A 25027-nucleotide genomic window follows, 5' to 3' on the forward strand; every position below is an offset into this window, starting at 1 on the left:
TCATGTATCTCTTTTCTTCTCCCATTTGTAGGAATAGGTCACCAACACCTGAGCCTCTGCAAAGAGTTTGTTCATTTACTTTAGACAAACGAAAGAGAGAAAGAGAAAGAGAGAGAGAGCGTGAGCGAGAGAGAGACCGAGGGAGTGGGGAGGATAGAAGAAAGGAAGGAAGGACAGATGGATTTAGCTAAAAATTAGATACAAAATGGAGAATGCACATGTTTTGATAGAAATCAACTTAACAGTTACTAAGAGCATACTGTTAAACAACATGCAGTGCGGTACAGAGCATGGTTGTTTATTAGCAAAATTAGGTGTATTAGAAAAATTCAGAATGTTACATACTCATTAACAAACTGACATTTTCTTTGTCAGTTGTTATTATTCAAATCCCTCCTATCCATGTAATCACCAGGTGGCAGTGTAGCAGCATTCATCCATATCTGTCTTTGGAAACCTTCAATGAAAGTGGCCTTGCAATGAGATTTTCACACAGCATAGGTAGAATTGTTTGGGTTTTTAAATCTTTTTTGTTACTCACTCCCAGTATTAAAATAGTCTTGCATACATTTTCATAAATTGCTTTTGGCTTTGAATATTATGTAGATAGCTCCCTTCTAGAAAAACTATATATATAGTTATGTGTGTGTGTGTGTGTGTGTGTGTGTGTGTGTGTAACTTAACTGTTCTTTTATTATGTTATAGTTTTAAATAGGGACCTTTTCTACAGCATAGTAGAAAGCTTCTTTTTTTCAGTTGGCACTTTTCAACAATTGGATTAAGGCAGGGTTTCCCGCTGCTTCAACAGAAGCAGACACTGGCAGACTACAAATTTCTAAGACAAGAATTCTGACATTTCATTTTTCCTTATCTAAACTTCTCCAGCTGTCATTATGCCATCTGAGACAAGTTTTCAGTCGACAGTACTATTCCACTCTATCAATTCCTTTGTATTTGCACAATGTCCATTCAGCAGTTTAACAGGGACAAAAGAACCAATTTCAACATTTGGTTTCAGATAGCCAGGATTTATTATGTGTTTAAAGTATGTCTGGATTCTTCTTTTTTGCAAATGGAAATTCAGAGAACAAGAATATGTCATCTGATCCAATATCAACTAGTGAGTGCAGGACAAACCCTAAAACTTATAACATTTATATTTTCTCTTTATTTGAGTTTAGTATCATATCACATCATAACAAACTTTTTGCTAGGCTGAGAAGAAGGTTGGTAATGTCTCCTAAACAGTCACTATAATTTTATCGTATTTTTGGAGTTAGCGGAGGACATCATCTTTACCTTTGAAGGAACCTGTGATGCGACAGGTACTAATTGGGAGGCAATGAAAGTGCCTTTTCTTTTTCCTGCAAGAACTGGGGTTAAAGTGCTAGTAAGGTGCTTGAAAAGTTAACTGCATCCTGTCTGGCCAGTTCAATTTAACAACCTAAACACATGGAGCCTAGAATTGGGAGTAAGGTCTTGCAATTCTCTGTAGCTTAATGTAGTACCCAAATGCATTCCAGAGTATGTTGCCAGAGTATGTTGGCAAAGTCCCTTGAGGGACTGGAAAAAAAATATGAAACTGTTAAACTTCCCCACATTGGAAATTCCTGATACTCTTTTAAACATTAGGAATTCCCAAGTCAATATGCCAAGTTCTTGATCTCGAGGCTTGCTCTTTTGAAGCCTATTTCTGTAGCGTAGAAGCTAAGTCTACCTATAGTTATGCCTAGGAGTTGCTTCTTGTAAAACCTCTTTTGTAGCTCAGATGTGGCCTCTTCTCTCTAAGCCCAGTTCTGCAAGCAAAATCATAACATTCCCCCATATGTGGGACATGACATGCAGGGATGTAAGTCTCTCTGGCAATGTGGGACATGACTCCCAGGCACGAGCCTCGCCCTTGCACAGTGGGATTGACAATACCTACCTGACTAAAAGAAGGAAAAGAAATGTAACATAATAAGGTCTCAGTGACTAAGAGATTTCAAATAGAGTTGAGAGGTTATTCTGGAGGTTACTCTTACGAAACTTTCAGCTGGATATTGCTAATTACCAAGGTATGCCAAGCCCCAACAAACAGTATTTCTGTAAAACCTAAAGAATGCCCAGAGCTCCATCTGAGACACTATAAAAGTTTCATTCATTGAGTTAATTTTTCAGAAACCTATAATCTCTAGATGGTTCCTAGGCCAGAGAAGCCCTGAAACCCAGAGTTACCAGTTTCTCCAAGGCATCAACAAGTGGCATCCTCCTATCCTAAAATGGGGACACCTTTGCAACATGAAAAAGTTAGAATGGCCATTGCCCAAATATCCCTAAAGACTGGGAGAAGGATCAAAGGAGAAGGAAGAGTTATAATAGAGAAGACACGATTTAACAAATGAGTATGACTGCTAAATCACTATATTGCTCTTTCTTTTTAGTCCCCAGTGTCTTAGAGCAACTAGAGGAAAATATCTGAAATAGTAGAACTGGAATTGTAATATACCATACTTTGAAATTTGTTCTAAAACTACTTGTTATGATGTACTTTGAAATTTATCACCTTTTTATATAGCTGGTATATTTATTTCACAATAAAAATGTTTTTAAAAGTTAACTACATAAAAAACAGAAAGAGGGAAAAGACTATATAGAGCTGACAAATAAAAACCAAAGGTAAGATGTTTGAATAAAAAAATGCCTTTATAGGGCAGGCCACAGTAGCTCAGTGGCAGAGTTCTCACCTGCCATGCCGGAGACCCAGGTTTGATTCCTAGTGCCTGCCCATCAAAAAAAAAAAAAAAAAAAAAGAAGGAAGAAAGAAATGTCTTTATAGCAATAACTCTGAATGTTAACAGACTAAACTCACCAATTAAAAGATACAGATTCACAGAACTGGATTAAGAAATATGATCCATCTATATGCTGTTTACAATAGACTATCTTAGACCCAAGAATACAAATAGATTGAAAGTGAAAGGATGGAAAAAGAAGTTCCATGTGAAGCTGTAACGAAAGAAATCATGAGTTGCTATATTAATATTAGACAAAATGGGTTTTAAATGTAAAGACATCATAAGAAACAAGGAAGGGCACTATATGGTAATATAAGGGACAATTCATCAAAAAGAAATAAAAAGCCTCAATGTTTATGCTCTCAATCAAGGAGCACCAAACTACATGAAGCAAACATTGGCACAGTTGAAGAGAGCAATAAGTGTTTCAGTAATAATAGTGGGATATTTCAATCTACCATTGAAATCTATAGATAGAACAATCAGACAGAGGATTAACACAGAAACAGATAAATTAAGCAATTTGATAAATGAATTAGACCTAACATACATACATAGATCACTGAACCCTAAAACACTGGGATACACATTCTTCTCTAGTGCTCATGGAACATTCTCCAGAATAGATCATATGATGGGAGCACAAAACAGGTCTTTATAAATTTAAAAGGATTGAAATTATTCAAAGAATTTTCTCTGATCACAACAGAATGAAGTTGTATATCAATAACCAAAAAAGAAACAGAACTTTCCCAAAAATGGGGACCAAATAATGAACTCTTAAACAATCAGTAGGTCAAAGAAGAAATTGCTAGGGAAATAGGTAAATATTTGGAGATGAATGAAAATGTGAATACAACATATCAGAATTTATGAGATGTGGCCAAGCCAGTGCTGAGAGGTAATTTATTTCTCTAAATACCAATATTAAAAAAGAAGAAAGTAAAATTTGAGGACATAATGACTCACTGTAGGAAACAGAAAAAGAATAACAAACTACCCTAAAGAAAAGAAAAGAAAAGAAGAGAAATAACAAAGATCAAGGCAGAAATAAATGAATTGGAGAAAAGCAAAAACAAAAAGCAATAGACTCAATAAAACCAATAATTGGTTCTTTGGGAAAAATCAAGAAAATCGATGGACCCCTAGCTAGGCTGATGAAGAAAAAAAGAAAGAGGATGCAAATAAACAAAATTAGAAACAAGAAGGGGGTAGTTCAAGAAATAAAAAAAAAACTCATAAGTGGATATTATGAACAACTGTATGTGAACAAGCTAGACAACCAGAGAAAATAGATAATTTCCTAGAAATACATGAACAATCTATTCTAACTCAAGAAAAAATAGATCTTAACACATCAATTGCAATTAAAGAGATTCAATCAGTCATCAAAAATCTTCCTACAAAGAAAAACATTCCAAAAAGAAATAATACCTATCTTGTTCAAACTTCTCAAAAAAATTGAGGAAAAAGGAACTCTACCTAACTGATTTTATGAACTTAATTTCACTCTAATATCAAAACTGGGTAAAGATGCTACAAGAAATGAAAATCACAGGTCAGTCTCCCTAGTGAATATAGATGCAAAAAATACTCAACAAAGTAGTAGCAAATTGAATACAATGACACATTAAAAGAATTATACAACATGGCCAATTTGGGTTTATGCCAGAAATGCAAGGATGGTTCAACATAAGAAAATCAATTAATATAATACAGCACATTAACAAATAAAAAGGGAAAAATCACACGATCATCTTGATTGATGCTAAGAAAGCATTCGACAAAATTCAGCATCCTTTTCTGATAAAAACACTCCAAAAGATGGGAATCAAAGGTAACTACCTCAATATGATAAAGGGAATATATGAAAAACTGATAGCCAGCATCATACTCAATGGACAGAGACTGAAAGCTTTCCCCCTATGATCAGGAACAAGACAAGGATGCCCACTGTCACCACTATTATTAAACATTGTGCTAGAAGTTCTAGCTAGAGCAATCAGGTAGGACAAAGAAATAAAAGGCATCCAAATTGGAAATGAAGAAGTAAAACTCATTATTTGTAGATGATATGATACTACACTTGGAAGATACTGAGAAATCTACAGCAAAGTTACTTGAGCTAATAAATTCAGCAATGTGGCAAGATATAAAATTAATGTGCAAAAAGCAGTAACATTTCTATACACAAGAAATGACCCAGTTGAGGAGTCAGTTAAGGGAAAAATTCCATTCAAAATAGCAAGTAAAAGAATCAAGTACTTAGGAATGAACTTAACTGGTGTCATAAAGGTCTTGTGCATAGAAAATTATATAACATTGCTAAAAGAAATCAAAAGAGATCTAAATAGGTGGAAAGACAGTCCCTGCTCATGGATAGGAAGACTAAGTATAGTTAAGATGTCAATTCTCCCCAAACTGATCTACATATTCAACACAGTACCAAACAAAATTCCAACAGCCTACTTTGAAGATTTGGAAAAGCTAATTATTAAGTTCATCTGGAAGGAAAAGAGGCCCTGAATAGCTAAAAGCATCCTAAAAAAGAAGAGTGAAATGGGAGGATTAACACTCCCTGACTTTAAAAACATATTATAAAGCCACAATGGTCAAAACAGCATGGTAATGAAGCAAAAATAGAAGCATTGACCAATGGAATTGAATCAAGAGTGCAGAAATAGATCACCAAATCTATGGTCAACTGATTTTTGACAAGGCCCCCAAATCCTCTGAACTGTGACAAAATAGTCTTTTCAATAATTGGGCATAGCAGAACTGGATATCAATAGCCAAAAGAATGAAAGAAGACCCCTATCTTACACCCTCACAAAAATTAATTCAAAGTGGATCAAACACCTAAGTATTAGAACTAGCATCATAAAGCTTCTAGAAGAAAATTTAGGGAAACAACTTCAAGACTGAGTAATACAAGGTAGCTTCCTAAAGTTTACACTCAAAGTACAAGCAACAAACAAAAATTAGATAAATGGGAACTCCTCAAAATCAAATGCTTCTGAACTTCAAAAGATTTTGTCAAAAGAGATAAGAGGCAGCCAACTCAATGGGAGAAAATATTTGGAAATCACATATCGGACAAAGGTTTGATTTCCTGTGTATACAAAGAAATCATACAACTCAACAACAAAAGAACAAACAACCCAATTATAAAATGGGCTAAACATATGAAGAGGAATTTTTCTGAGGAGCACATACACATGGCTCAAAAGCACATGAAGAGATGCTCATTTTCACTGCGTATAAGGGAAATGCAGATCGACTACAACGAGATACCACCTCACACCTATAAGAATGGCTGCCATTAAACAAATAGGAAACAATAAATGTTGGAGAGTATGTGGAGAAACTGGGACACTCATGGTGGGAATGTACAATGGTTTGGCCAATATGGAAGACTGTTTGGTGGTTCCTTAGAAAACTAAACATCGAGTTGCTGTATGACTCAGCAATAGCACTACTTGGTATATACCCAGAATAGGTGAAAGCAATGACACAAACAGACATTTGCACATTGATGTTCATAGCAGCATTATTCACAATCATCAAAAGATGGAAACAAACCAAATGCCAATCAACAGATGAGTGGATCAACAAAATATGGCATATAATATATATGATGGGATATTATGCAGCAGTAAGACAAAATGATGTCCTGAAGCAGATGACAAGATGGATGAGCCTTAAAGACACAATGCTGAATGATATTAGCCAGATGCTGTATGATTCCACTTTTATGGCCAACATAAAGGTATAATCAGAAGCTTATATTACAGAATATAGGGTACTTAGAGTTACATAGAAGCTAGAGATGGGTGAGCTAATGAGGTTGAACTCCAATGTAAGGGAATAGATAGGAGTAAAGGTGGTTCTCTAGTGGGTTTATAAGTAATATTACCATATTGAAGATGAACAAGATTGAAAGGGGTTGTATAGACTTACACATCCCACTTATTAGCAGTAGAAATATGAATAAGTTTTTGCAAGAGTTACTTCAAAGATATGATTCTTGTACAAAGAGAGTTTAAGTCTAGGGTATGGGGGAAAACTGCTATGGCATGCTAAGAGCTATGTTCAAAAGGAAACCATCAGCACTACCACAGCAACAGCAGAGGTAAATAATGGGGTGAGGGACAAGAGTTAAGAGGTTTAGATTTCCTGTTTGGGGAGGGTATGTTTATTGGGAACAATGAAATTATCTAAAATTGAGAATGTTGATGGACTGTGGACTTTGGGCACTATACATGATGCCTAATGAATGCAGGTGGCTGAAGGGTGAACTGACAGAGAAATAGATTCACAAACGATGGTGTATACTAATGAATGAAGGTTATGCTGCTACAAAAAGGAACAAAGTCATGAGGCATGCAATGATATGAATGAACATGTGGGACATTTGGTGAGACAAAATAAGCCAGAAACAAAGAATGGTATGGTCACCTTTAGAAAATGTTTATAAGAAAACAGGGGCCTAGATTGTAAGCTTTTAGAGCAGACACACTAAGTCCGGAGTAGTGATTATTATTTCTGGATTTTGACAGGCTGTTTTATATATATAACCTGATGTTTAGAGATAAGAATGAGCTGAAAGGTTGGGGTTAAAATAATTCAGAACATAGGGGTAAGCAAGACAGTGTCTGTACTGTAGAACCATACATGCTCTATGAGACCAATGGAAGAAAGGTTTATTTTGTCTGGAACTGAAATTTTCTGTAGTACATTATCTAATTCAACCTATCTGTATAGCTCATTTGAACAATTGAAACATAGAGAGCCCAGAATAAGAAAGAGGTCCTTAATCCTGTATAGATTATTGTAATGCCTGGGTACATCCTAGAGTATATTAAGCAGATAAGTAAAAAGTATTGGCAAAGTCCCCTGAGGGATAGGAGAAAGAATAGGGAACTATTAAACCTTACCATGAGGGAATCCCTTGATACTGTGTCAAACTTTAGGGACACCCAAATCAATAGGGTATGCCTTCGATTATGAGGCTTACTCTTGTGAAGCTTATGTAGGTAGTGGAGAATCTTAGACTACCTATAGGCATGCCTATGTGCTACTTCCAGAGGACCTCTTTTGTTGCTCAGATATGGCCTCACTCTCTCTAAGCCCAATTCTGCAAGCGAAATCATTGCCTTCCCCCCTACATGGGACATGACATCCAGGGGTGAAAGTCTCCCTGGCGACATGGGAGATGACTCCCAGGGATGAATCCAGAACTGGCACCATGATATCAACAATTCTGTTGTGATCAAAAGGGAGAAAAGAAGTGTAACTAATAAAGTATTAGTGTCAGAGAAAGTTCAAATAAAGTTGAGAGGCTACTCTGGAGGTTGCTCTTATGCAAACGTCAGTTATACCTTGCTACCTATCATAACCTGTGAACCCCCAAGCAGGACCATTCCAGCCAATTCTAAAGAACACTTAGGGCAATATATAAGATTCCACAAAGGTTCCATGCTCTAGAGTAACTCCAGAAACTACAACCTCCAGATGGGTCCCTGGTCTAAATAAATCCTGAAACTTAGCTGACCCTCTCCAGAACATCAGATTGTTCCATCTCCCTACTCCATATTAGTGACAGACCCTTCCAATATGAAAAATTTAGAATGGCCATACCCCAAACACTCCTAAAGAGAGGGATGGAAAGATCAAAGTTGATGGTGGAATTATACAGAGAAGATAGAATTTAACAAATGAATACGAATGCTGAGTCATTAAAGTGATACCTCTTTTAATCTCCAGTAGTTTAGAGCAGCTAAAAGTTAAAATCTAAAATTGTAGAATTGTAACCCATGTCAAAGTCTGAAATATGTTCCACAACTAATTGTGGTGATGCGTTTTGAGATTTATACCTTTGTTTGTATATATTTTATTTTTCACAAAGAAAGAAGGAAAAAAAGTTTATTGTGATGATAAAAAAAATATTTAAGCCTTCTAGCCTCCTATATTCTGGAGCAACTAAGAGAAATCTGAGAGGATCATATGGTAGCCCCTGACAAACTCTGGGATCTGTCTTGTAACCACTTGTTGAGTACTTTGAAAACTATTGCTTTTTTATTTCTTTGCTTTGTATATATTTTATACTATAGGTTAAAAATAAAAGAGCGGGACCAAAAATCTCCTAGAAGAAAATATAGGGAAATATCTTCAAGACCTAGTAATAGGAGGTAGCTTCCTAAACTTTATACCAAAAGCACAAGCAACAAAAGAAAAATAACTAAACAGTAATCCCTCAAAATCAAATGCTTTTGCATCTCAAAAGACTTTGTCTAAAAGGTGAAGAGGTAGCCCAACTCAATGGGAGAAAATACTTGGAAATCATATATCGAATAAAATTCTGTTATCCTGTATCTATAAAGAAATCATACAGCTCAACAAAAGAACAAACACCCCATTTATAAAATGGGATAAAGATATGAGTAGACATTTTTTCTGAAAAGCAAATACAAATGGTGAAAAAGCACATGAAGAGATGCTCATTTTTATTAGCTATAAGGGAAACGCAGATCAAGACTACAATGAGATATCACCTCACACCCTAAGAAGGGCTGCTTTTAAACAAACAGGAAACTACCAATATTGGATATGATGTGGGAAAATTGGAACACTTATGCATTGCTGGTGGGAATGTATAATGAATGGTGCAGCCGCTATACAAGACAGTTTGGCAGTTCCTCAGAAAACTAAATATTGAGTTGCCCTATGACCCAGAAATACCCCTACTTGGTATGTACCCAGAAAAGCTGAAAGCAGTGACACAAACAGACATTTGCACATCAATGTTCATAGCAGCATTATTCATAATTGCCAAAATATGGAAACAATCCAAGTGCCCATCAACAAACAAGTGGATAAAAAATGTGGTATATACATGATGGAATATTGCACAGCCGTAAAATGAAATGATGCCCTGAAGTATATGACAAAACGGATGAACCTTGAAGATGTAATGCTGACTGAAATAAGGCAGACACAAAAGGAAAGATACTGCATGATTTTGCTATTATGTCCTTGGTAAAGTTAAACTCAGAGGCTTTTAATATAGAATATATGGGACCTGGAGATACATAGAAGGTAGCGATGGGTGGACCATTAGCTAATGAGGTTGAACTTAAATATAAGGGAATGGACAGAAGTGAAGACAGTTCATTAGTGGGTCTACAAGTAATATTGCCACATTGAAGCTGAACACAATTGAAGGGGTTGTATAGACCCATGTGTCCCAATGATTAATACTGCAAATATAAATAAGTTCTTGCATGAACTACTTCAAAGGTATGAACATTGTACAGAGTAAATAATAGAGTGGGATGGGGGAAATGACTATTGCTGGTTATGGTCTATATTTAACAGTAAGGCATCAACAATACCACAGCAATACTAAGGGCCTGTAATTTGGGGTGGGGAGGACAAAACTAAGGGGAGGTTTGGATTTTCTATTTGGTGAGGGTGTGTTTATTGGTCATTTTTCTCTTTGGAGCAATGAAAATTGTCAATTTTAGAGACTCTTGATGATTGTACAAATTAAGTGAGGATAATGTGAAACACAGATTTTGACTATGGACATTATATATAATGCCCAATGGAAGGAGGTGGCTAAAGGATACATTGACTGAAAAGTAGAATGATGGACATTGGATGGAATATTGTGTGGCTACAGAAAGGAACCAAATCATGAGGCACGCAATGAGGTATATGAACCTTGAGAACATTTTGCAGTGCAAAATAAACTAGAAACAAAAGAACAAATATCGTATGGTCTCTTTTAGATAATACTTAAGAAACTGAAAAAGAGATCAGGCTTCAATTATAAATAAGAATGAATCCAATCAAGTTGGGACTAAGGTATATCAGAACATAGGGATAAGGATGGCATTGTTGGTATTCAGCACTTCACTACTGTATGAGACAAAAGGGACATTGGTTTAGGTTGTACAAAACTTAAATTTTCAGTAGCACATAATCTAACTCAACCTGTCTGGATGACTGATTTAAACGACCAAAACACATGGAGCCTAGAATGATAATAAGGGCTTGTAATTCTGTACAGCTTAATGTAATACCCAGATATACTCAAAAAGTATGTTGAGCAGATAATTAAAAAGTATTGGCAAAGTCCCTAGAGGGACAGGAGAAAAAATATGGAGCTATTTGACTTTACCACCATGGAAACCCCTGATACTATCTCAAACATTAGGACTCCCAAATCAATAGGTCAAGCCCTTGACTTTGAGGCTTTCTTTCATGAAGTCTGTTTCTATAATGGAGAAGCTCAGTCTATCTATAGTTATGCCTAAGAGTCGCTGCTCATAAAACCTCTTTGGTTTCTCAGATATGTTCTCTCTCACTATAAGCCCAACTCTGCAAGTAAAATCAATACCCTCCCCTCTATGTAGGATGTGACATCCGTGGGTGAAAGTTTCCCTGGCAATTTGGAACATGACTCCCAGGGAGTCATCCAGGGATGAGCCTAGCCTTGGCACCATGGGATTGATAACACCTTCCTGCCCAAAAGGAGGAAAATAAATGTAATAAAATAAGGTAGCAGTAGCTAAGACAGATCAAATCAAGTTGTGAGGCTATTCTGGAGGATACTCTTATGAAAGCTTCAGCTAGATATTGCTATTTAGTAGTGTTTGCCAAACTCCAACCAAAACCATTCTACAAAAGTTTCACACACTATGATTACTTTCCAGAAACCTACATCCTCCAGATGGGCTCCTAGGCCAGATAAGTCCTGAAATCCAGAGGGGCCAGCTTCTCCAAGAAGTTCTTCAACTAGTTCCATCGCCCATCCCATATTACCAACACCTCTTTCCAAGATTAAAAAGTTAGAATGGGCATAGCCCAAACACCCCTAAAGATTGGGAGAAGGAGGAGTTACAATAGAGAAGGTAGGATGTAACAAATTAGTACGACTGCTGGATCATTATAATGATATTCCTTTCCATCTCCAGTGTCTTGGACCTGATAGAAGGAAAAACCTAAAGTTGTGGAACTGTAACCCATACCAAACCTGAGTCTATTTCCTAACTATTTGTTACAATGTACTTTGAAATTTATTGCTTTTTGTATATATATTTCATAATAAAAAATGTTTTAAAAAGTTAACTACATAAAACCTTTGGGAAAAAGGGAAGGGAGCTACTATGAGAATAGAAAAATTGCTGGAGATTTAAAAGGCAGTAGTGAAAAATCCTTAGATATGATTTGGAAAACCACTCTTACTGACAATTCATTGTCAGATGCTCTTTAAAAAAATTTGGGGGGAGGTGGTACATGGGCCAAGAATTGAACCCAGGTCTCCCAGAGGCTGCTCTTCAAAGCAGCACCTTCATGTTCTTGAGGCAGTTGACATGTTAGCACCCTAAAATTGCTATCCAACACCTCAACTAATCCAGAATATGAAACAATCATGACACATGTTGGGCTCTTTAGCAGCAATTTTATTTGTTTTACTTACATAATTTTATTAACTTAATATTAGAGCACTTTGTGAAACATATAAGAATAAAGTTAATATGGACATGGCCCAAAATTAGTATTCTAGGATTTTGTATTTCAACTAACTCAGTCTACACATGAAGTTTGTACCCATCCCCTACCTCTTTTGCTACACTAAAATTCCAAATATCTTAGGGGATAAACATGGTAGCCAAAATTTTATGTAGCATCATTGGTGTGGAAAATAAAAAGCATAGATCCAAAGTTTCAAAAGATATGCCCTTTTAAATGGGAAGGCATTTCAATATCTTGGTTTTCAGGGTGTTCCTTCTGGAATCATTCAAATAAAAATGATCTCCTTTAGATTCATTCAATAATTGCTAAAATGGAAATATACCTCAATAACTACAAGATGAAAAGTGCTGTGAATAATTGTTTTAAAATGTCAGACCTTAAATGTTTGAAATATTTTTGACAGTTAGTAAAATTTTATATAGATTCATTTTAATTATTTATTATTTCAATAAATGGGAAGCCTTGCTATTCTTTTCAAGTTTAACTTATAAAAGTTATTTAATATGTGAATGTTTAGTTTTATTAGATAATAAGCAATAATATTAAATGGATTTCCTTTCACTTTTATTATAAATGGATCAATAAACATTTCTAGAGACCTTAAAATTGTAGAGCTAGAAAGATCTTTGGATATAAGCAAAAAATAAATATTTATTTTATAAATGAGCAAACTGTGATACAGCAAGGTTAAGTGATTTATCTAAAGTAATAGAAGTGGAATTAGGACTAGAAATCAAATTTCCTTGTGCAAATAACTCCTATAAAGTCTTCCATTTTGTTCTTTGTAGAAGCAACAAAATATTCATTTCCATTCAAATTTTATATCCTACATATATAATTACTAGTGGATTCTTCATCTTCCTGTGCAAAAATTTAAGGTAAACGTGCTTTTTCTTAATATTTCTTCTTAATTAAAGTCACTATTATTTACCATTTCTGGGAACAAAGGTCATTGGCTAACAGTAACAACTATAGAGAAAAATAAACCTCGGTTCAAATCCCAACCATTTCTAGAACTAATTTTGGATAAATCACTCAACCTATCTGAGCTACAATGTCCTCATTTGTATAGTGGAAATAAGAATTATGCCTTTCTCCAGGCTTGTGATGAGGATTAAATGAAACCACACACATTAAGGGCTTGCATTTAGTTATAATAATAGTAATTATTTTTATTATTAAAATAATCAAAATGAAAATAATAATTATTATTGCAACTATAATTTTGTTTGTGTTTGATAAGCTTTCATTTGGCCTCTGTTTGGTTAAAATGACTCTATAATTATTTTCTAGGTTCTCCAAAACACAAATTCTAAATGAAATCCAGTGATTAACCATCCCTAACTCTTAAATTATATGCAATTTACAGGCATAACCATTTTTGAATTGAAGATTTTATGAACCATATGTGCTACATAAATAGGAGGACAATGCAGCTCAAACCCTGAAACCAACAAAAATAAAAAGATGCTGAGAGTATCATAGTGAATCAGTTGTCAAATGGTCAAGAATTTGAAACTTTTTACCACAAATTGGTGCCCTTGTCTCTATTATTTGTGGTTTTCAAACTGCACTCAGAGGAACCTCAGGGTTCATTCCTCTAACGTACCTCAGGGCCAAAGAAGGGTGACCAAGAAGGCACTGGAGGATGTGACAGGGCTTCAAGTGCTTTCCCTCCTCATGAGCCAGTCAGTTCTATTTCTATTGATTGTACATATTGAGATCCTGCATAATAGACATGGATTCTTCTAATTTTACAAAAGTTTACAACACATATTTTTCTTTTAGTATTAAGTTTTAAATGGTAAGCAAAGTATATTTAATTACTGAAAGAAGCACTGTAAGGAAAGATGGCAATTAAGAACGAGGAACCAAAACCAAAGGTCTTTAGACCACTTGCCTTATCCATTAAGGAAAAAAAGAGTGGAATTTATTATTTAAAATACGTGTATTTTAGGAACTGTTTCTCCTAAGGAGAAAGTCCTAGCAAAAACATTGATAAAATTCATCATATATTAAAATATGAGTTAAAGTCATAATGTGGGAGGAACCGAAGAAGCAGCTCTGTTGCGACAGAGGCCGAGCGGCGAGGCCCAGCTCCCTGAAAGAACAGTCACCCACCTCTGTGGCTCATCATCATGCCCTCCGACCTGGCCAAGAAGAAGGCAGCCAAAAAGAAGGAAGCTGCCAAAGCTCGACAGCGGCCTAGAAAGGGGCATGAAGAAAACGGAGATGCTGTCACAGAACCACAGGTGGCAGAGGAGAAAAATGAGGAGGCCAATGGCAGAGAGACAACAGAAGTGGATTTGCTGACCAAGGAGCTAGAGGACTTTGAGATGAAGAAAGCTGCTGCTCGAGCTGTTACTGGTGTCCCAGCCTCTCACCCCAACAGTACTGATGTCCACATTATCAACCTTTCACTCACCTTTCATGGTCAAGAGCTGCTCAGTGACACCAAACTGGAATTAAACTCAGGCCGTCGCTATGGTCTTATTGGCTTAAATGGAATTGGAAAGTCTATGCTGCTTTCTGCTGTTGGGAAACGTGAAGTGCCCATCCCTGAGCACATTGACATCTACCATCTGACTCGGGAGATGCCCCCTAGTGACAAGACACCCTTACAGTGTGTGATGGAAGTTGACACAGAGAGGGCCATGCTGGAGAAGGAGGCTGAGCAGCTGGCTCATGAGGATGCGGAATGTGAGAAACTAATGGAGCTATATGAGCGCCTGGAAGAGCTGGATGCTGACAAGGCAGAAATGAGGGCCTCACGAATCATGCACGGACTGGGTTTCACACCTGCCATGCAGCGCAAGAAGCTTAAAGACTTCAGTGGGGGCTGGAGGATGAGGGTTGCTCTTGCCAGAGCCCTCTTTATTCGACCTTTCATGCTGCTGCTGGACGAGCCCACCAACCACTTGGACCTAGATGCTTGTGTGTGGTTGGAAGAAGAACTCAAGACTTTTAAGCGCATCTTGGTCCTCATCTCCCATTCCCAAGATTTTCTGAATGGTGTTTGTACCAACATCATTCACATGCACAACAAGAAACTGAAGTATTATACGGGTAATTATGATCAGTATGTGAAGACACGACTGGAGCTGGAGGAGAACCAGATGAAGAGGTTTCACTGGGAGCAAGATCAGATAGCTCACATGAAGAACTACATTGCTAGGTTTGGTCATGGCAGCGCCAAGCTGGCCCGGCAGGCCCAGAGCAAAGAAAAAACGCTACAGAAAATGATGGCATCAGGACTGACAGAGAGGGTCGTGAGTGACAAGACACTGTCATTTTATTTCCCACCATGTGGCAAGATCCCTCCACCTGTCATTATGGTGCAAAACGTGAGCTTCAAGTATACAAAAGATGGGCCTTGCATCTACAACAATCTAGAATTTGGTATTGACCTTGATACACGAGTGGCTCTTGTAGGCCCCAATGGAGCAGGAAAATCAACTCTTTTGAAGCTGCTAACTGGAGAGCTGCTACCCACAGATGGAATGATACGAAAACACTCTCATGTCAAGATAGGGCGTTACCATCAGCATTTACAAGAGCAGGTGGACTTAGATCTCTCGCCTTTGGAGTACATGATGAAGTGCTACCCTGAGATCAAGGAGAAAGAAGAAATGAGGAAGATCACTGCGCGATATGGTCTCACTGGAAAACAGTAGGTGAGCCCAATCCGGAACCTTTCAGATGGGCAGAAGTGCAGAGTGTGTCTGGCCTGGCTGGCCTGGCAAAACCCCCACATGCTCTTCCTGGATAAGCCTACCAATCACCTAGATATAGAGACCATCGACGCACTGGCAGATGCCATCAATGAGTTTGAGGGTGGCATGATGCTAGTCAGCCATGATTTCAGGCTCATTCAACAGGTTGCACAGGAAATTTGGGTCTGTGAGAGGCAGACAATCACCAAGTGGCCTGGAGACATCCTGGCCTACAAGGAGCACCTCAAGTCCAAGCTGGTGGATGAGGAGCCCCAGCTCACCAAGAGGACCCACAATGTGTGAGCCCTCTGCCCAGGCTTGGGTCAGGAGCTCCATCTGGGGACTGACAGCTGCTACCCTGATCAGCCACCCAGGACAGGACCCTGGGGCTACACTCCTGCATTGCTGCAATATTGCCTTCCCATAGCCTTTCTTCCTGCTCCCCTCAACCTGCCTTAGCTGCATTATGTTATCTTATCTACGGCTGGACAGTACCTGTCCATTTCCTATCCTTCTTCCAGTTATTTTTGTCCATGTCTGGACTCAGTACCTTGCTGATTACCTTACATGGATAGTGATGCAGCCAGAGGCACCTGAGGGTTAGCCCAAAGGCCCAAGCCCTGGATCTGGCCTGTGAAGGAGCTTAGGATCCCGTTTTCTGGGTTTTGGTGATGTTGGAGGAATATCCCTCCATCATCACCATCCCCATTCCTTTCTGCTTCTGGTTTGGAGCTCTAGACCAGGGTGTTAGGCCTGGTCAGTTTTTAAATAATTATTTAACAGTGTAACTTCTAGACTTGTGTGACATCTACAAAGCGTCTAATAAAGAAAGAAGAAGCCATGGTCCATACAAAAAAAAAAAAAAAAAAAAAGTCATAATGTGTTACTCCCAGCAGGAAAGAGAAAGCAATTCCTTAGTAACTTTGAATGCATAACCTAACAGTGAAGGTCTTTGGAAAAGAATAAGCAGTTTAGGAAGCTATAAAAAATCCGCAATTGATTTTAAATCTTTGTAAATCACTCAGAAGGTGTTTTCTACCTGTTATGGAAGTTCTACCAATGGGAAAAGGATCAAAATAACATGACATTCCAACGAAAGAAAAATACATTAGCTTTTTTTGTGTGTTGGACACAATTATTCAAGTCTTTCAATAACCCATGCAAATTTGCAAAGGTAAATGTTTTCATAATTTGATAAAAAATTTTTCCTTAAGGTATTGCAAAGTCTTCTCCATAAGACAGTTGTGGATTATTAAACATATAAATTCTTATTATATCATATTGTTCTTTAGCTAATATCTTAGGGTCCTCCTGAAGACCCTTGGTCTATCACTATTTAACAACTTTAGCATTGTTTGTGACTCAGTTTATTTTCACTTATACTAAACAATTATAGAAAACATGAATTTTTGTTAGTTCATATCTTCAATTATAAATAGTGTCATAGAGAAAAAATTTCTCAAGAATACTCAAATATCCCAACCCAATCTCAATTACTTTGGTGAAAATTTGTTGTCATTAAAAACAATGTTAGAAAGGCAGCACCAAATATGCGAAGAATGCAACCATTTGTTTTTTTATTGGTCTACTTCTGCTTATAAATTATACATGCTTTTATTTATAGGGGAGAGAGTATATCCCTCTCCCTAGAAATAAAAATATGATTGTTGGAGGAAATAGAAATAATATCTTTGTAATTATTCTTTTTTCTCTTTGTGTGCATGTGATGTGTTTCACAGGATAAATAATATTGCAAGAATCAAATTTTATAAAGTCTACATTTAGGCGATTTTTGTTCTTCAGGGAGACTGAATCCAAAAGAGATACACATTTCCAAATGTTTGCAATGAGTCAGTGGTATCACTTTAAGCAGCATTTATTTTCTGGGTAACATAATATGAATATTTTATATACTAGCTACTTATCTTAATATCATTCAACAACTTACAGTGGCAGACAACCTCACTGATGGCAGGTGCTTGTAAGTTTCACCAGAGATAAGACTATAGTCATCTGGGCTACTGTGTAAGCAAAAGGAAAGAGAAGCCATTTCTTGGCCAGAGTTCTACAATTGCATTGAAGCAAAAAGTTAGCTTCATAGAGATATTCCCAACAAAAGCATGGAAATGTGCAAGTCCAGTGGTAGAAACACAAAGCATTGTTTGACCATGAAGAAAGCTTAGTGCCGAGCTTTTCACCTGCAGTAAAAAGGGTTTTAATTAATTGTGAGAAGCTATAGCCATTAGCTTCTATCATTGCAATTTCCAGCCCAAAGACAATGATGGCAGCACATCAGAAGTGATGTTACCAAGGTATGACATACATTTTAACATAAATGCCTTGAAACCATTGACTTCAGTCTCTATTATTCGGTGAGAAACAGCATTGAAAATGATCATGACGGCACCTCAACTTAACTCAGAAGTTATATTTAACATCTCTCCTTCTCTAGTTCTTCTTTCATATCCAATCAATCATTAAGCTCAGTTAAGTTTACTTCCTAAATACCTCTCAAATCTATTTACCTATTTCCATCTGCACTGTGATCCTCTTAGTTTAAGCCATCATTATCCTTTAAAAATCATGGAAGATCTTGCAGGCCTTACTGCCCATCAGTGCAGGCAGATAGTCTCACTTACTCCCTGAAACTTCTCTGTATATCCTAACTAGTTCAGGACCTTACAATGATTTTGTTAAAGAGTATAGTTCCCCAGAAGACTATCGTGTAACTGAAATTAGGGACTCAACCCTACAGATTAATTTCTTATTTACCTAGGATTCACTTGTAGACAACATAAGACATACAAGGATGAAAAAATACCATTTTTATTCACATCAATACTTTATATACATGATCACAATCGTTCCAATAGTTTAGGGAAAGCTAATATTACCTCAAAGGTTCATGTTTTGAAACTTGAATCCCGTATCTAAAAGTACAAGGGCAACTTTTTAAATATGCCTAAGTGTTCAGACTACAAAATGACTAATCAAAGATTTCAAGTCACTTTAGTGTGAAATTTGAAATCTGAAAGTTGCCTTAATAAATAAGAGTTTATTATTTAGTACAGAGTTTCTTAATATGCTGGAATTTCCAAAATATGATCATAATCATATGGCTGGTTATGATACAGCCGTAACCAAAGGTGAAGATGAGTCAAATCTAGGTTTATACATGCAAAATGTTGAGGACAGAATGAAAATCTGGCTTTGGTGAATTTCTGGTTGTTAAGTAAATGATTTTTACAAATCTTATTTAATGCTTGAACTCAGGTCTTTGAAAAATTATTTCATCATAAGACAATATTTATAGAAGAAAAGACAGAAAAACAAAACATTATAGTGTCTCTAAAATGCCATTTTCAAAAAGAAAGAATGTAATGATTATTACTACAGTATTACGGTTTATATTGTTCCTCTCCTGCACATTTGCTTGTTTGCTACCTGCTGAAGCAGGATAAGCATTGGAAGCATCAATGGAGGTTTTTATTCCATACAAATGAACTATGTCCTAATGTTTCTAGATGAAAAAAAGATTCAAAACCGTGGATCTCCAATATCTGGTTAGAGTTTCCTTGACTCAGTTAATAGCTCTTGAGTTGAATTGAAACGACAGTTACTGTTGTATAATAGTTTATATGTTTACATTTTACTTGGTCTATATATTGCTATTCCATTGAGATAGATGCATATATTTTACGTCTTGGTCTTGCTTAAGATTCTTCTACATCCATAGTTTCCTATTAGTTTAGCAGATTCCTCAGCAGAATAGGAATCTGTTTCCATACTCCTTTAAGCATTTGTCAATTCTTTATTTTATTTCATAATTGTCTTAATCCATTTTTTGTTTCAACAAGAATAAAGGCAGGTTAATTACGTTAAAGAATATTTGCATATGTATCCTTAAAGAATGGGGGATCCTTTTCTACTACTGTGTGCTGATATTGCTCTAGCTATATGCACATTATACTCACTTGGGTGGCAATAACTTTTCTTAGTGCTTGGCCCAGAGCATGTTTCATTTTTGTGTCCTTCTTATCAATACTAATGAGTACGAAGACTCAGTTTTGTAGTGAAGCCAAACGAGGTCAGATAATTCAAATATATTGGTCTACAGTCTGCCCTGCCATTTGTGACAATCTCAGTATTGACACCAAATTACTAGGTGGCTTAGAAGAAAAAATATGTGATAAAAGGCTCATGCTTTCATCCAGTTCTTGTTACTATAGTTACATTTGTTTGGAAGAGATTGAGATTGGTGCATATGTTAGTATAATCCTGTACCATCCATTCAGCAAATATGGATTCAGTGCCTCCTATGCGCGGAGAATTGTGTTCAGCCCTGGATTTAGTTACATTTATCTAATGCTGAAAAAGGGCAATATGCCCACTTGCAGCTTATTATTCTATGGTATGAGAAAGAATGCTAAAAAGAAAATGAAAAGGACGCTCGGTAGACAGTGCCCTTCCTAAATCAGATGAGGTACAAAGGGAAGGCCTTTGAGGTGATTATAAAGTTAAGATAAAAATGTTGGAGAGTCATTCATGTACAGTTATGGAAAAACATTCCAAGAAGAGAGAAACCAAATTTCAGAGACCTAAATTGGAGTAAATTAAATAATAAGGTTAATAATACCCAAACCTCCTATAGGAGAGAAGTATAAATAGCAAAAGTTTTGTAGACAAATGGATCTGGGATGCATTCCCAGATTTCATTGCTTGCCGTGTGATGTTGGGATGAGTTAAACACTATAAGCCTCAGTTTCTTATTTAGCAAAATGCAGATAATTACTGCCTAGTAACTTTTATCTGAGGATTAAGTGAAGTAATATATGCAAAGAATAGGCACTCATGAACTGTCTATTACTGTTTATTCCTATTTTATCAAAATTCTCTAACCAGATGTTAATGCATCTTCCTCCTAACTCAAGATTTTTATGGAGAGAGTTGCTACAGTGGTATGTCATGGAAACACAGTTTCAGGGCATAATAGAAAGTTTCAGCAAATGATCCCTTTATTATTTATCTGAATAAAGAGTCCAGAAAGGGCAAATAATCTCCTTGTCACTTACACAGCAAAAGGAATTCAAAAGAGCAGAGAAAGGAGTCCCATCACAGCTGTTCTCATGAGATAGCTGGAAACTGCTCCAGGTCAGGATCAGTAAATGGCAACTCTGCCTGCCCCACTTCATAGTGGAGAACAGAGACAAGTATATATCGCTTGAGTGTGTTTTTTAACCCCATCAGGGGGAGAGGGCCCGGCCACTGAAAATTCCTGTTCTGATAAGCACATGGGGATGCTTTCTCCAGGTTTGGTGTCTGGCAGGGCCTGTTCATTGGACATAACGTCACCCCCAGATTGAGGAATGACACAAAATAGAACAGGAGGTGGGGGTAGAAGAAGGCCACAGGATGGTTGCTTAGTTTGGGTCTGTGACTTCCCCAGTGAAGGAGATGAGGGGAGGTGAGATATGGGTCATGGCCACTGCTCCAGTTTTCTAGGTTGCTTAAGCAAATATGATGCCATGGTTCAGCTTAAACAGTGGGAATTTATTCACTTACATTTTGAGGCCTGGAAATGTCCAAATAAAGACACCATTAAAGGGATGCTTTCTCCCCAAGGCTGTGACATTCTGTTTCGGCTTCTTGCTTCCTGTAGCTTGCCTTCTCTGTCTGAATTTCATCCCACTTACAAGGACTCCAGTAATAGGATCAAGACCTATTCTGACTGAGGTGGATCACACCTTAACTGAAGTAGCCTCATCAAAAGGTTGCACACATAATAGGTTCACACCCAGAGGAACTGATTAAATTTAAGAACCTGGTTTTCTGGGTACTCTGAGCTTAAAATCATCACACTCCACCCTCTGGACTCCAAAATAACATGTTCTGTCTCTATGTAAGATACATTCATTCCATCACAGTATTCCCAAAGCCTTAGTCACTTCAGAAACAAGCTAAATCAAAATTAGTCATAGGTGTGGTCTATCCTGGGACCCAATTCCCTCTCTCGGTAGATTTATGAAACCTAGAGAATAAGTTACCTGCTTCTAATATGCAATCTAAGGACAGAAAATTCCCATTCTCGTGGGGAAAAATTGGAAGGAATGCAGAGTCATAGGTCCCAAACAACTGCAAAATGCTGCAGGGTAATTTCCATTAGATTTCAAGGTTTGAGAGTAATCTATAGAATCATGTTTTGCCCTCCAGTCCTGATGAATAGGCAGCCCTGCTCCCTTCCAAGTGCTTGTCCAGTGGCAATGGTCTCCTTGTACACTGAGGTGAATGCTCCACCCTTTCCAAGCATTTGGATGACACTCTGGCTCTCCCGCAAACACCTGGACACAGACTCTATCCCCTCAGAGCCCTGGGGTGGTAGCACCCTTCCTGCACAAGGGGGAGAGGCCCCACCTTCTCCAAGCACCAGGACAGATTCACCCTTACCACACACGCGTGTGGCTCACCCTTTTGACCTGAGATGTCTTCAGTCCATACCTCAGCCTCCATAGTCCTGCCCTAGAAATGATTGTGTCTTCATTCTTTTCCTTTTCTGTCCCTTTTAGTTCAGGGTGACAATAGATCTGTTCATAGATCTCACAGAAAAACTGGTCAACTTTGCATGTACTTCAGGGTTCTAAACCATCAGATGAAACACCTTACCACAGAACTTTCCTGGATAACTGCATTTCCAACCCTGACTTCCATGGAAATTGCTGACTCACTCCATGTTAAGTTAAACACTCATATTGAACCCCATTCTCTTGGGACTTGCTTTCCAAAAACTCAGAAGCCATCTCCTTCTGGTTTCTTTATACCCAGGAGTTGAGTTCTGTTCTCAGCTTATCTCTTTCCACTTACATTTTACTATAAGCTACAAGTAAATATGCTTTCCACATTTAGCTTTGAAATCTCCTCAGCTAAATAACCAACTTCACCACTCTGAAGTTCTGTCTTCTATCTGACATCAGAACTCAATTTTGCCAAGTTCTCTGCCACTTTAAAATAAAGGTCACCTTTCCTCCATTTCCAAAAACACATTCATCATTTTTGTCCAAAGCCTCATAAGAAGTGGATTTACCATCTACATTTCTAGCAGGCTCTTCAAAGCAATATAGACCTTTCCTATCAAGGCATCTCACAATTTTTCCAGCCACTACCCATTACCCAACTCCAAAGCCGTTTCTGCATTTTTTATTGATATTTGCAATATCAATACCCCTCTCTCCTGGTATGAAAATCTGATTTGGTTTCCTAGGTTGCTCTAGCAAATACCATGAAATGGTTCATCTTATACAATGGGAATTTATTCACTCATCAGTTTGAGGCTTGGAAAATGTCCACATCAAGGTAGCATCAAGGGATGTTTTTTCTCTAAAGACTGGAGAGATTTGGGGACTGGCTGCAAGTCTTCCTTGTTTTTCTGTCAATGGAAAGGCACATGGTGGCATCTTATGATATCTTATTTCTCTTCCATGTTCCATTTCTGCTTCTTGCTTTCTCTGGCTTTCTCTCTCTCTCTGATTGATTTTCATTCTCCTTAAAAGGAGTCCAGTGATAGGAGTAAGATCCACCCTGATTGAGGCAAGTCATACCTTAACTGAAATAGCCTCATCAAAAGGGCCTACTTACAATGGGTTCATACATACAAGAGTAGAATAAATTGAAGAACATGTGTTTTGGGGGTACTCTAGGTTCAAACTTAGCAGCCCTTTAACAGTTATTAACTATTTTATTCCAAAGGAAAAGAGAGGAACTCAAAAAGAAATTTTCTTTCTTACAGATAGGGGTTAGACAAGTTAGTAGAATCTAATGAGAGAAAATAAAAATTATACCTTCCAAATGAAAAACAACCTGGAAACTTTCTTAAATTATTCTGATAACTTAGTAATGAGTAAAGAAAAGAAATATGAAAGAAAAATTATATGTGAGATTATCTGTTACTAGCCCAACTCTATTTCCCTTTTTATACTATTCACACTTCTGTACCTTGCTTTATTCACTTAGTAAATAAATTTAAAATATTTCCATATTAGCAAAATTACATTTATCTTGTCCTTATTAATGGTAGGAGAGAATTCCACTGTATACAGTAACTTCAATCTGTTCTTTATGGATACATATTAAACATCTTTCCAACTTCTTGCTGAAATGGACATTGCAGTTGGTTCATTTTGTCACACATACACAGATATATGCATAGGGTAAATTAATGGAAATGAAATTATTGGATAAACAGAAATATTCTTGCTTTTCTTTGGAAGATAAGGCATAGTTATGCTCTAAGCAAGTACTGGCAAAAGTCAGGACTAACTAGGCATATCCATTGGTGATAAAAGTGTAAATCGATGTAGACTTCCCGGAGGGCAATTTAAAATTCTCATAAATGATACTTCTCTTCAGCACATTTCCTTACTGGGTTGCCTGTTAGTGTATTTTCTAAGCTGTTTATCTTTGAGGGTCTTTCAGAAAGTAGAATAGCTCAAATTTAGACACTTGGTGAGTGCTTTGCTAAGGTGTTTGTTTGTTTTTGTTCAAGGTGAATATCTACTTAGCCTTGTCTTATTCCAGCAATGCACAGTCATTGTCTCATGCTTTGTTTTTATGATCAAATTGGAAACAATCTTCTGAGTGACTCCCTAAACCTGTGGGCCAGTCTCTCATTGCACTTCTTGGGGTAGGTGTCCACTCAAGTTTCCGTTCTATCTTCCTCCTCACACTCCACAAAATGTTATTTCACTTGCCCTTGGCTCACTTGTCTCTTGAGCACACAGGTCTGTACTCAAGAGAACACGTGGGCTCGCTGAACATCAGGCATCCCACAGGGAGAAACAATGCCAAGCTCCCCTTCCTACCGGTTTAAGCAAAGATGAGGTGAGAGGAATGGTGTTCTGGGAGGACTGGTTGAGATACACCATCCTGTCCTTTCTTTCAGAGACCCTTATATATACATTAGATAACTCAGGCTCCAATATTTTCTCCAGACAAATTTTAAGG

General features: G+C 37.2%; 1 long non-coding RNA gene and 1 pseudogene across 7 annotated transcripts in view; one reads left to right on the top strand and one right to left on the bottom strand.

Annotated features, from left to right (window-relative positions):
* The window catches only part of LOC143686929 (uncharacterized), a 372401-nt gene that overhangs the window by 17677 nt on the left and 329697 nt on the right, over positions 1-25027 (bottom strand). The gene's annotated exons all lie outside the window — the stretch shown is intronic.
* Positions 14370-16491, top strand: LOC143689711 (ATP-binding cassette sub-family F member 2 pseudogene; annotated as a pseudogene).

This window comes from Tamandua tetradactyla, chromosome 1, assembly GCF_023851605.1.
Source record: "Tamandua tetradactyla isolate mTamTet1 chromosome 1, mTamTet1.pri, whole genome shotgun sequence".
NCBI lineage: Eukaryota > Metazoa > Chordata > Mammalia > Pilosa > Myrmecophagidae > Tamandua > Tamandua tetradactyla.